This window comes from Mastigoproctus giganteus, chromosome 2 (genome assembly GCF_048544385.1).
Source record: "Mastigoproctus giganteus isolate SK-2022 chromosome 2, ASM4854438v1, whole genome shotgun sequence".
Classification (NCBI taxonomy): domain Eukaryota; kingdom Metazoa; phylum Arthropoda; class Arachnida; order Uropygi; family Thelyphonidae; genus Mastigoproctus; species Mastigoproctus giganteus.
The window spans coordinates 77,969,824-77,983,987 of record NC_143576.1 but is presented as its reverse complement, the minus strand read 5'-3'; positions in this window follow the sequence as shown (position 1 = coordinate 77,983,987).

Genomic DNA, 14,164 nt, shown 5'->3' with positions numbered 1-14,164 from the left:
ACTAGCGAATGCCAACTCATCAGGTTTCACAAGCTCCCTAAAACAATTCGGGTTCGATTTGGATGGGATGTCCAGAATAAGATCAAAAGCAACTAAATAAATAAGGTATCAATGTCTTCAAACTGTGTTTTTCATAGATGATTTCCTTATTTGTGAAATGAAACTCCCCCCCCCACCCCGCCGGGTTCCGGGGAAAAAATGTACTCTTTACCCAAAACCGAGTTAGCTACTCTTCCAGGTGTATGGAAAACAGCAGTTACAGACCTGGTAAAAGATAAAGCAAATACGAATAAATGCAATATCATAATCAACGAACGGGTCTGATAACTCAGAGTTAGAAATAACAGTAAGGAAACAGGACAGATATTATTGGACCCCAGTAGGAACCTTGGGTTTCTTGTCTACATCATAACGCGCCAAGAAAAATTAAACGCTCACCAAACTGTCTCACAAATGAGGAAGTGTGAAATGGAGTATGATCGCCCCCCCCCCATCAGGCATGAGTAAATTGGTACAAATACCGTGTATTTTATGATTTTAATTTAATAACATATCATCCTGGAAAAACAATTGGAATTCGACCCTGTTGGTAATTGACAATTACGTATAATAACAGTAGGAGTGAAGACCAAGAAATCAGTGGAAACGATATCATTTAGCCTCGAGGGACTATACTGAGGATCGAAAGGTATTGAGGGAGAGATTAATGCTGAAAAATAACCTTCAGCTCATCTGAAAGTAATGCGAATACTGAGCCAGCAGTGATGGAGTGTTGGAGACCGGTGCAAACAACAGATGAGCCTGTGATCCCCGCAGTGGAAGATGCCTCTGTTGATAAAGGCAAAAAGAACAGTCCAACGCCAATGGGGTTAATCTTGTTTTTGAGCAGTTAGTATCGGTGTGGTATTTTTCGCAGGATACAACTATTGCGCAGATACCATAATTTTTCACTACATTGTATGCATCGGCAGCCACAGTGAGTTGGGTTTCTTAGAACCAGGATCAAGGAGTAGCATACAGTGTAATACTCCGCGAATTTAATGGTTAGCATGCGTAGAACTATTTCTAAACTTCGACTGGCAGTGCGAGAGGAACCAAGCTTTGTATGTATACGATATCACAGAACAGCCACGCTACTTCGTTTGATAATTGATAAGTTCAGAACAGGTTTTTAAACTATTGATAAGGCGGTCTTTAATTTATCAAGGTTAAGGTAATTCTAAATAAAAAAAAAAATAGTAACCGGAAGCGCTGCATTTTCTAAAGTGACTTCATATTTATTCACAGTACAAAATGGTCATTTGGGAACTTAATAGGTGAAATATTTAGCAATTCTTTTAGAGAAATTGTTATAGAAAAAATGTTTTTTAGCTTTTAAGAAATAATTTTGGTTAAGTTTAGAAGCTGGTACCCTTCCAGTTGAGTTCCGAGGAGGCGTGAAGTCACTGATATGCCTAGCCGGCTATGGTCTATAGTCTTAGGGTGTTTATCTCTACCCATCACAGCTGTTTTAAGATCGGGAACTCGTTTTCCGATTTTAAAACAGCGGAAAGGGGGGGAGGGAAGGATAAACTACTCGTTTTAATACGAATGAGAAGTAATATTTTACAAAATCTATGGGTGTGGTATAAAATATACAGATGAAATATCACCTGTCCACAATATACAGAAAAAAGAATTAGGAAAGAAAGTAGTAGTAACGGCATCTCATTAATTAATAAGAAATGTGAAATTTAAGAAGGATTCAGCCTATACCACTGCACTACAAAGGCGACTCGTGCGCACTGCTATTAGATCTGCGAAGGAGAGCCTATTTGATGAACTTAGGTGTCACTACCAACTGCCTTTCTTCTGGTCAGAGGTTCCAAATTAAGTACAGTACCACCTTTCATGGAAATCTTTTTATTTACTCTTTCTTGCTGATCACCTTACGCTGCACTTTAAAATCTGGCAATTGGATATTGCGCAATGAGGCAACACAGACGCACTTGGCCGGAATACGGATTAAAAACTCCAAGTGATTTATTCCCTTTCTTATTTTTTACACTGATGAGACAAGAGCTTCACACTTGGTTCCAAGGCTGACCTTTCTTTTTTTTTTTTAGATATTCGAGGCGCAATAATGAAGAACTATTTCAAAATTCTGTTTCCGTTGAATCGTGCAATGTTAACACCTTTACCCCAGTACAAGAAGTGCAACTTGTATCGGACCTCTGAGTATTGATTACCTGTCATGAAAACATGCATCAATCATGCGAAACACTGACGGCAAGAAATAAGGGGTAGTTATTACTTTCACTTAGTCCGGCCTCTAGCCAGAGAACCCACTACACCTCAATAGTGGCCAGCAGGTACAGACAAACAAAAAGAGAAAAAGGTCCGCGATGCACCCAAAAGAAACACAACGAGAGGAAAAGAAACAAACAAAGCGCAGAGGCAGAAATACATGAGCCAATGTTGTGGTAATATCTGGTTGATTTTTTTTATAGTTAATAAACTACTTTCGGTTTCGGCTAACCGCCCAAGTCCGGAAGTTGCAATGAAATCACCTCTCGCTTTATCCGAGGACAATCGACATACGCACCACTTTTATGTCCAAATACCACGTAGTGAATGATCCATGGCGTCGTGTAATTCTTTCGAGCCGCGTGCCACCCATGTGCCTCCCAGGTGAGATACAACAGCGGAAACCTCACTCACGAAAGTAAGATGCACTTTGACCCGCTCGATGCGATGTTTCTAATAATGTCCCGCGAGTATGGAAGTGCTTTTCACCATACAATCACGCGTTTGGTTACTGAGACGATTGAGTCAGTAATGGATGTTAGCTGTACAGTAGTCTATGGACGTCAACCCACCAGCTGTGGCTGTTCAGTTGTCGTGGGTTACCCGCGTGCAAATTTCACAGGAAACGTGAAGTGAGCTCGAGACAGAAAGCGATTGTTAACGAAATCCATCTGTACAATGAATCTGACTGCAACGTCACCTGGACGTGATTGAGACCTGTTGTGTAAGAGATAACGCATTAGGAAATGCAGCTGTTTTCTTTATCTGCGTTTCCCTATTAACGTAGTCTAATCTGAAACGGCACGTGTGGGTGGGCGCCCATTAAAACTTCTCGTGTTACTCACGTTTTTCTTACTTCACTAGCACCTACTGAATGTCTACTTAATTGGACGCAATTATAAATGCATTTAGCGAAAACTGCAAACTTCGCTCTTAACTAATGGGAGAGGACCTGTGTTTCCGAAACATGAGAATAATAAAAATGGTGCTATCAAATTAGAAACGCAAATATGTTCGCATTTAAGAGCACAAATAATGTACAATCCACATACTGATAATTTTGTAAATTATTGGTATATAAATCGATAGATGAATTGATCATCTATAAATACCTTTGAAGAGAGAATAAAATCAGCATCCGGACATCTTTGGCGCACTTGGCTCGATGTTTTGTTTCTTATCTCCTTTGATCATACGTTAGAACACGAATACTCAGGGATGTATACGTCACCCGGGCATTTTTCTTAATGGAGTATCATCACAGAGTAAGAACAACCTTTCAGTCTGAAATAAAACAGAAAATATCTAAGAATAAACAGCTAATATTTATTCAAGTGGTGTTGTTTCAAGTGTATAATGATTCATTTTATTTTACTGCACCCAACAGAAAGTGAGTGGAATTGATTTAAATATTAACATAAGCATCCTCCGCTTACCATGGAATTAAATATACAGTAGAGGACAGGTCTGATACCTTAATAGACATGTTTTTCTTTTGTAAAGCATTTTGGATTTCTTGGTAAAATCCAAAATGCTTTACATTTAGAAACATTTAACATCTAAATGTTAAATCATTTCTAAATGATTTAACATTTAGAAACATTTTTGAAGTACGCGCTGTAAATTCCACGCGACCTTCTGATATAAGAAGAGCCGCGTGACGAAATGGGGTGCTGCTAGTTTGAATTTAGACATAAAATGCTTGGGCATAGATCTCCAAAATCTTTACTCGAGGGATCAACTTTCTGGATCAAAACATAGTCGTCGACCTTCCTCTGGATGGAAGAGCAGACCATGCCGAGTTTGGTTACACTGGCTGCAAGCAGATAGCGAAATGACTTTTCTAATTCCAAACTATATATGTACAAGGCACCGAAAAAGAAAACCTTCATTATTAGAAGAGTCCACACCTTTTGAACAAATTCATAATTAAAAGTAATAACCCAAACCATTTTTATTTGCTACAATATGCTTTGAGCAATCTAGCTAGATTGTTGCATTACTCAACTTTTAAAAATAAAATAAAAAATTTAAAAAAAAAATGGGCCAATAATCTGATCATGACGAAATCCACATTACCACACATTGACCTTCGGACTATCTGCATATTTTCATGTACTGCTCGTGGGTTCTGAGATCCCATATGAGAACACTGCGATTTACACCCCGTGAAATATGTTGGTATTTGGCTTACCCACCCAAGCGCTACTGAGGCCAAATTGTGTCTGCTCATAGTTTATTTAGTCGAAATATACCGCTGCAGATGTTAAATTAAATACTCTTGTATAAGCCAATACATTTTAAATAGATAAGTTCTTCTATGTTTGCATCATTTTCCAGGATATGAGTTAAATCATGTGAGACGTTCAGCCTAGAGACCGACTAAAAAGTGCTTGACCGTACAATTGAATATAAGGGACAATAAAACAGAAACGTCCCAGTAGCAGGATGATTATGATGAATGTGTCCAGTACCACTCTTGAAATAGGAAAAGTTGCTCCATCAGAAAAGCAACTTTTCAAATTTCATATTCCTTTTGTATATCATACATACTGCCAATTTCGTAATTCTAAGTTCTCACGAAGTACGTCGAATTAACTAGAATTCTTGAACTTCGATAGAACCCATTACGAATGCATCACATTCAAGGCTTTTTGGTAGTTTTATCATGCAGTAAACCTATAGTTTCTTGAACTTTTCCATTTACGTTTATAAGGTTTGAACATTTGGTGGATCCTTCATAAACATCCGACGATAATCATGTTGAACTTGAGTCAGCAAGCCACACGTACTTTCTCTTAAACAGTAGCCATTTTGTTATGGCCTACTGTGGCGCAGCCTTTGAACCAAATTCTTCAATTAAAACTACGATGGAGTAAATTTCCCTTAAACGACATTTAGCATTCTCAGTTTCTTATCACTGTCTAGGTTTTCTGCTTATTTTCTATATTAACTATTCGTGAAGGCTTAAGGATACATTCAAAGCGAGCCAAGCATTTCTGCTTAGGAGATTGCTGAATTTGACCAAGTTTCGGAAGGATAATGGAAAATATAAAGGGAAAATGTGGATGGAATCTCCACTAAACTATGCGTTAACAGCTTTTTTTATTAATTCTGTAGCATAACTGAATTGTGTTCAGCTGTTTGAAAAATGTTTACATGGTTAATGCGTAGGAAGTAGAAATATAAGCACGAAGTACCGTACGTAGATTTTCCGGCACATGTGTCTGTTCAGACACTTCGGAAATAAAGGTCAAAAGTTAGTGAAGTCTGTGGAGGTAATGTCACAGGAAGGAAGTCCGTTTCCGTTTGTTTTTGTCGAGGAATGCATCTATTTTAGGAGCAAAACTCAGCAATACGCGGGGGAGGGAATAATTAGCAGTATTCCACCACTAACTTCGGCCTAGCAAGCAACTTACTAGCAGAAATAGTTTCCGTATTTCCAACATTAACTATCACAATAAAAGCCAGTTTGAAATTCTGAAAGAGAAAGCTTTCTTTCTTCCTGCCGGGGCACTTCCTTTCCCAGGGCCATGCACTACTGGCAGTGAATTCCTCGCTTTGTATTTCATTGAATTTGTACAGCTTGTTCGGTCAGCGTCCCTTTTTTTTTTTTTTCTTTTTAATTGGGGATCTGTAGATGTACTGTAACCACCACATTAGCGGATTGCAGAGTGACGATACTATTTTGGAAGATGCATTTAGACAGGTAAGAGTATTTGCATGCATTGTATTTTTTCACCTGGCTCATATCTAAAGTATTTTCAACACAGCGACACACTCGCGTGTATTTATGTGTAGTGAGGGGTGGGGGGGGGGAATCCACCCACAATTTACAAGTGATGGCAGAGTTCCGCAATAATCAGCTATCACTTTTGAAGTCTTCCTTGATGTGAAGATTTTGTTACACTAACCTTTGCTCGCTGAAAATGAATCATAATTTTTTCCATGTCGAGCGATTCGTCTAATGACTGATAGGTTTCAATGTTTCTCAAGCATGGGTAATGGAGGAATCTGAATCGAGCCAGAAAGTTGGGGGGGGGGGAAATATTTAAAGTTTTAAGTTAGATAGAACTAGCTTTACACCACGCATTATCACTTTGTCTAGGCTGGTTGTAGGGATATTTGTCGTATTCTTGAAAAACAATAAATTAAAAATAACAATAACTTTGTATCTGTTCAGAGATGCTTCCGTATAAAACCAGCAGTATAATTACAAAATTTGTTCTGTGTCTTAGTAAATATCACTAAAACTACAGAAAAAAAATCATAGGGTGGTGTTTACCACTCCATGCTTCGGAATTACAACCAGCCCATCGCTAAAAAAACAATTCCATGTCAATAAACATTTACGTCTTACACAAATTTTGCACGGTCCTCTTTGAATACGTTAAAAAAAAGATTTTGTCCATGGAGATCTAATATTTTAATAGCCCTTTCAAACAGTGTTATAATAAACTGCTTATGTTCTGATAATTATTGTTGATCCTTCACAAATCGGTTATGTTTTTATTGAGGGAAGGGTTAATATATGGAACGCAATTTCTTTCCTGTAAATAATTAGTACACTTGGTACAACTAGGATTGATAGCAAGACAGTAAATCAAATTATAGTAAAAATTAAAAAAGAGATTATTCTCATTTTCTGAAATCAAATTCGCCATCTTGATAACTTAATGCCTGAACCTAAGTGGCTTCCTTGCCCCTCTTTTGGGGTACCTGGGAATGAATATTAGTAAATCTTCTTTGCATCGAGTTCGATGATGAAAAAAACTCTGAGAAGAATGCTAAAATTAGCAACAGTATTTTAAAACTGATTCAGAATAACTGAAATATAGATTGACAGAAAGCAAAGGTGGTGGTGATGTAACTTCTGAGTAATTCGTGGCTCTTGTCTTCAGGAATATTACAAAGTGTACATAACAACACGTGCATTCTTTGTATTTCTTCTTATCTGACTAGACTTCCTCGAGCCATAGAGATCCTGGTAATCGGGAATCCACTGTATATGATTACATTCCTTGCAAGTTTTTAAAGTTTCTTATTAGTGAAATCTTCACAAATGAAAATGTACCTCGGAATACAAGAAGGTAAAAATATTTAAAAGTACAGTTTAATAAAGTATTCTTTTTGGGCTAAAAAGTGGAACGGAAAAGCTTGGTATATATGCTCAGAGAATATAGATGTAGTGTAGCAACCTATATTACAATATCTCATATGGAAAAGTTTCTCACATTTTTATTAAGAGATCCTTCATTGTCTAGTAATATTTATTCATGGAAGTTGCTTCATCTGTGTGTCTTCTATAATATTTTCCATATACTGGATAGCATTATTGAAGACACAGTATTCACGAGTTCGTAAGGATACCGATTTGAGATAAACCAACCAACCAACCTTGATCAATAACTACGCTACAACACCAAAAATAATCACCCTCTGATGGTCAATTTGTCCTTTCGAAGAAAGCAAAGAAAAGAAAGGTATATTTAAGATCCTCCAGATAACGATCATCATTCTACGACATCCTAGGAAAAGATTATTTTTGGTATCTAGCAGCAAACCATACCAATTGCACACCTCCTAACGTTAATACAAATCAAAAATATCATGTGATCAAGATGCGCAACTACTAATTGTAAATTTTTGCAAGAGAACAAGAGAGTAATTTTTTTTTTGTTGTAGCGTGGTTGTTGATAGACTGTAGTGCTTATAAAAAATGGCTTTGTGAGTTGATCTTGTGAACTAAGGACGAAGAGTGACGGAAAATTTATTACAAATTCTAGAGGGTGGAATATGCCACAATATCAGATATTTCGATCGTCCCTGTGAGGATTTTCAATGGTCTATAACCGTAGATCACATATCCACTTTGGTGGAAGTGTGAATCGTCTGACCCAGATGTTACCAATAAGTAACTTTCTACTTTTCGTGTTCGAACCACGAAAGACAGCCCACACCACATCTCCCTCCCCCAAATTCTCAAAATGTCATTAGTACAATATGCTTCGGTAGATAACATATTCCAATTGCAATCTACCGAAGATTACAATCGTAAAACATTCTCCACATCCACGCCGATCATCTTATAGGCTTTGTTATTGAAGAAGAGGACTGTATAATGTTACTCATCACTCAGTCTCACCTGCCTTCACTGTTCAGGTACTCCAAGAACAATGGGCAAGCATCACTACAAACGACATTCGTTGGTTTTGTGTGTGCTTGGGAGCGGAAACTTTCCATTAAAAGCCATGCCATGCAGTTCCCTAGACCGTGGACGCTCTTACAAACAATCCTCTGGATATCTGGAGCTCGAACGTAATGTATTGTTTGCGGATACCTACACTGTCCTTGTTCTTCCACCTATTGATTCTGAGATGTCCAAACGTGTGGCTGTCCTACCCAATGACAAATCGATGATTGCACAATTTTAAACTTGTCCCCGCTTTGCATACATCTGGTTTGCCATATTAGGACTGGATGGGGGTCCCAATACGTTTGGTAGGGCAGTATGTATGTGTGTGTCTGTGTAACTATATATAATTGATAATTCTTTATGCCCATCCCATTGCAATTGGCACATTCGCAAATCCACTCAATAATCTGACACCGACCCAAGATCTTTGCTGTCTTATTACTTTTATTTTTTGTTGTTGAAGGAATTACATCATGCGGAAAGTAACTCCCTTTTCAAATCCCACTTTTATATTAATGAATTTCGACAGCTCAATCGCGTAAGGTCAGAAACACAAGCATATTTCTTGAACAGACTTTGTTAGGAGAGGAGGGAGGAATGTGAACATGTGGTTTCTGTTTTCGAAATTTTACATTTCCTTTTAGAAATAAAACAACATTTATTTTATTCTTTCATTTCTGTTGACCTCTTCTGTAAATCGAACGACCCTTACCTCGACAGAATTTGATAAGACATTTAAAACACACGATAAAATTAAAACTGCGCTGAAAAAAAAAAAGTTGTTTGTATAAAGTGTACCGAAATATGAGTATTTAACTTTTCAAACCTCCATGACTTTAATGAAGATACATCGTAGTTGTTAACGACACGGCTATGGGAATATGCCACGAAGAAGTTCAAAGAAAGAATAAAATAAGCTACAGACAATTCTCGCGAGCATTAACCTCAAACAAGAGATAGTTATACCTACAAGAGGAGCGAACACTGTAGCCTTATTCTTTCACAACTTCTAGACAGTGAAGCTGGAACACCACTAATTACATTTCACTCTGATCATCGGTCAATTAATTTTGACTGCAAAGCACTAAAAACCCAGAAAGAGCACAAGAAGCAAAAGAACGTAAAGACGATCTACTCTAGGAAACTTATTAGGGAAACGTGTCATCATAAAGCTCCTAAAAGATCCCAACTGGGAAGACCTCTTTGAGATGAAACTGCCAGACGGAAATGCAACTCTGTCAAAAAATGCTAGTAGGCGTTGAGCAGCCATTCAGACTCGTTTAGGAGAAAAATTAACCTCTGCTTAGCAAAATCTTAAAGTCGTCCTTCCTTTCAATCAAGAAACCTACTGGAAAGAGATAAACTCGAGCGAAACACAGAACTCATTACACATAAAAATAAGAAACAAATCATTAACTAAACCTAATTAAATTAAAGGTCGCATAAACAAATGGAAGGGCCCGACCATATTCCTCTATTTATAGTGAAAAGCCGCAGCCACAGAATTACTAAACTACATATCTAACCAGTCCATTATCACTATTATCCAACTGAGGGGACAAAATACGCCCTAAGAGTAACACTTTAAATAAAGAACCCAAAGCATGATCTCTGTCTCGATTAAAAATTTAGCCTAAAAGGAATTATTTGTCTAAAATCTCAGAAAAAATGAGTTATACACTGCTTGGCCTCTTTATTAGGACCGTGGAAGTTTGGGCTATATGGAACAGTTCTCTGAAAACACACGTAAATCGAGAAGGTCACTTGATGGGTGGGTGGGTCGGTGTGTGTGAAGCTTGCAGGAAAGCGCCATAAAGCGCCGTGCCCGATTAATGTCAAAATCAGTACACCGGCAATTGCACATAGCTGACTTTTGTAATCATGGGTTTCTGCACAGCAGCTCGCCCACGAAACTCGTCCCAATGACATACGCTCCGCACGCATACGGTCTCTCTTACGTAAATCTTTCACACAGTGAAGAAACCTACAATACTACCCCGCATTCATCGATGGGAGTAATTAAGATAAGTTGAACGTCATAATTATCTTTGAATGGTGACACAAAACCCGCGCATCTGGTGGACAATTGATCAAGAAGCAAGTAAGAATTTAATGAAAATAACAAGACAAAGCTCATAATACCACACTTGGCTAGATTAACTAACGCCTTTGGGTTAATATATACAGAATTACTTAGTACATTGATAAGTCTAGCACCTGAACCCAAAGAATTCATGACCAAATTGTTTAAAAATACAGATGTAAATACGTCTGGGAAGAGCAAAAAAGGCCAAACAAATTACTGATAAATTATTATTAAGCAAATGAAAAAATATTAACCTTGCTTTCCATTGAGAATTGTAAGAAAATACAACTCAACTATTAGATATTTAAAATTACTTCACTTAGCTAACAATCCTGCAATCTGCGGATTGATTCTTCTAGCTCTTTGGACTGCATCGGGATGCTGACGAAATTAAGACGAATAACAATCAAATTAATATAAAACAGCGTGTTTGTGAACTTTTTGGGGGGGGCGTGAGAGTGGGGGTTGCTTTGTCATTATTGGAGAAGAGTACATAACGGATGCTTCCAACAGATGGACGATAACGTCTTTAAAAATATTACAATTGAGTGTAAACCAATAAGGTGGAGGCTGCATTTTGGTTACCAGTGTACAAACTTTGGTTCTCCATCAGAAAAAGTCAATCGCCCAAATTAGTAAGCAATCAATCATAATCAATAAATCATCAATTACGAAAGATAAATAAATAATAAATATTTATAGACGATAACAAGCAATCAGTAGTTCGATTACCATGAAATTAGCGAAATGTACTCATTTCGCGTGGTGCTGATGAGGCTGTTTTTGTCTCTCTGAACGAAAGCGCTGTCTGCGCAAGATTCAATGAAGGCTCGAACAATGCTTAGTTGTCTGGCTCCCAGTCTACTTGCAGTTTGCCCGAGCCAAAGTAATTATTTGTTTGAGTCTCATCGTGACCTCTATTTGTAATATTTAAAGGAGCACCGTAACCTAACAAGTCTGGTTTTCTTTCTTCCCCCCACCCTTCAAACTAGGAACAGTTCCGAATGAGGCTACTTTCTGTTGGAGTATTGTGTGAAGCGCTCTTTTCCGAACCCCCGTAGCCCCCACCAAACTTCAAGCGTCCCTTCAGAAATGATTGATTCCACCTCCGGGTTCAGGAATAAGTGAAACAAAGAAAGTTTTCTTTGATCGTCTTTACGCTGACGGAGGCGGGAGGCCTAATTTATGGCGGACGAACCTAGAGGTCATGTCGAAGAAAAGTAAATTTATTTAGTGCTTTGAGTAGGAATGGGGCTGGGGGGAATGAAAAGAGAGGGGATGAACGAGAAGGATAATAAAAAAAAAGGGATTTTTGCCAAAGACTTAGGAGGGTGTAAAGTTTACGGATGTGGGCGGGACTCGGCAGAATTGTAATCAGTTCGTTGTAAGGCTTTGAGAGAAACGATGTCTTGGAACAGATTGATTTTTGAGATTTTTTCTTTAACCGAGTAGAGATACTGTGGTCTGACTCAATAAGTGCTTCAAACGTCAACTCCTCATCAATAATTCTATAAAGGAATGCCGGGAGCATATATCCACTATTGTTAACCTACCTACAACTAAATATGGCCCTCTACCAACTGCATTTATATTTTTCAATAGTAAGATAATGCCATGTTATGATGCTGATTTGAATCCATTTGCTAAAAGTCGCAATCTCGCAGTATTCTTTCACCTCATTTAAATACCGGTTATTATAAGCGATATAAATTATAGCTTTTTTTCGATAAACGAATTTATAATAATAATAATTCAAAAGAAAAATTCTAAGATTTACAAGAAGCCATTAACTGATATGGAAGTTGCGCATAGCAATTGTTTCTCAGCCTTTTAATGTTGGCGATCTTTTCTTTTGATCTAGTCAAAATCCACTACTGTTCTGTGATCTATCATTAGTCACTTATAAAAATAGAAAACAGAACTGTCAGGTTGAGGAACCAACTGAAATACCTGGGAGTTATTCTGGATTCAAACCTTTCCTTCAAACACCATTTGAACTATATTAGAGCCAAAATTAGGAAGTATTCAGAACTGGTGTTTAGAATAACGAGACGGGATTGGGGACTTAGCGAGCGCACCCTGTCTCTATACTATAAACGAAATTCCTACCAGCAATAGCCTATGCCTCTTCGATTTGGTTTCGTAAAACTACGATGGCCGCCAACCGGCGAACCTTGGTGCCACCCAAAGGACAATACTACTCACCATCACCCGTGCCTGCCGTACCACCAGTACAATGGCTCTCAGGTCCTGGCAGGGACCATCCCCTGGATCTGGAAATCACCCGCTGTGGCAAAAAAAGTTCCTACCCAACATTGACAGAGTGTACCCGGAGCCCCCAACCTGGTTCAAACCCGGCCTCTACACGACCTGCCTGTTAACGGGTCACGAAGCATTCAATGCGAAACTGAATGCATTTAAAATCCTGGTCCACCCACGCTGCGTTTGCGGAGAGGCTGAAACATGGACTCACATAATGTATGACTGTACACACTACGAAGACCTCCGCTGCAGGCTAATAACGGAAATCACTTACCTCCCGAGGAACCAAGAGATGCATCTACTGGACTTACTGAAGGAATATAAGGCCCTGACCAAATATGCGCAAGAACTGTTCACCAGACGCAGAACCTTAAACGCAATCCATAGGGAACACTGACTACAACCTTCTGAGCCAACACCTAAGCTTTTGACAGTGACAAAACTAAACGACAAGACCACACTGAGTACATAACACCTACCTGGTGTTATGTGCTCGACGATCCATGCTTGAAAAAAACCCTGAGGAGAGACTCAAACCTTGCACTTTGGATGGGTCTTGTACCCAAGAGTTGCTTCCATTGGATAGAGACACCAATACAAGCTGACAACCAACAGGAAAGGGTCGCTCAAACTGTGACCACAACGCCATGTGCCGACAACTACCTGACCCTACTCAACTGAAACAAGTCACCGGACTTGTTTCAGTTTGAATGTCGTGGTCATCCCATTGTATCTGTCGCCCTTGGGACCTGATCCCAAGAGCGACAGATACAAATGACAGAAAATCACCCGAAATGACTGTAACCACCTTAGAAGCGAAAACCATCCCATCAGACAACACGAGACGGGACCTACTCCACTGAAAGGAAACCACAAGCCATACTGTGTGACCTACCTGGATTGTATATTTCTTTGATCATGACTGCAGCAGCTCCGCTGCCGCATAGCGGGCTGGCGATCTGGGCTGGGCACCTTTCCTGGCGAAGGGGAAAACCCGTCTCCTCCCCGCTGCCCCCCCCCCCCGTTTTTCTTCTGGTGGGACATGGGCATTCCCCGCTGACATACTTGGAGTCGTCTTCTCTATTGACCACATACTTCTTCTAAACACAGCGTACGCCCTATACAATCAAAATTTAAGTTCAACTGCTTAGCCGTGCATCACTCTTTCGGACACCTAACCTCATTAGCGTCTTAACCCCGAAAATTGCAAAAAAAAAAAAAAAAAAAATTTTATTATTTTTTTTTTTATTGCCACTGAAAACCCAGGAAATTAGGTGGCAGGACCTGCCAGAATGCTTATTTAAAATACTGGTATACCTGTTCTGCCTCCACGG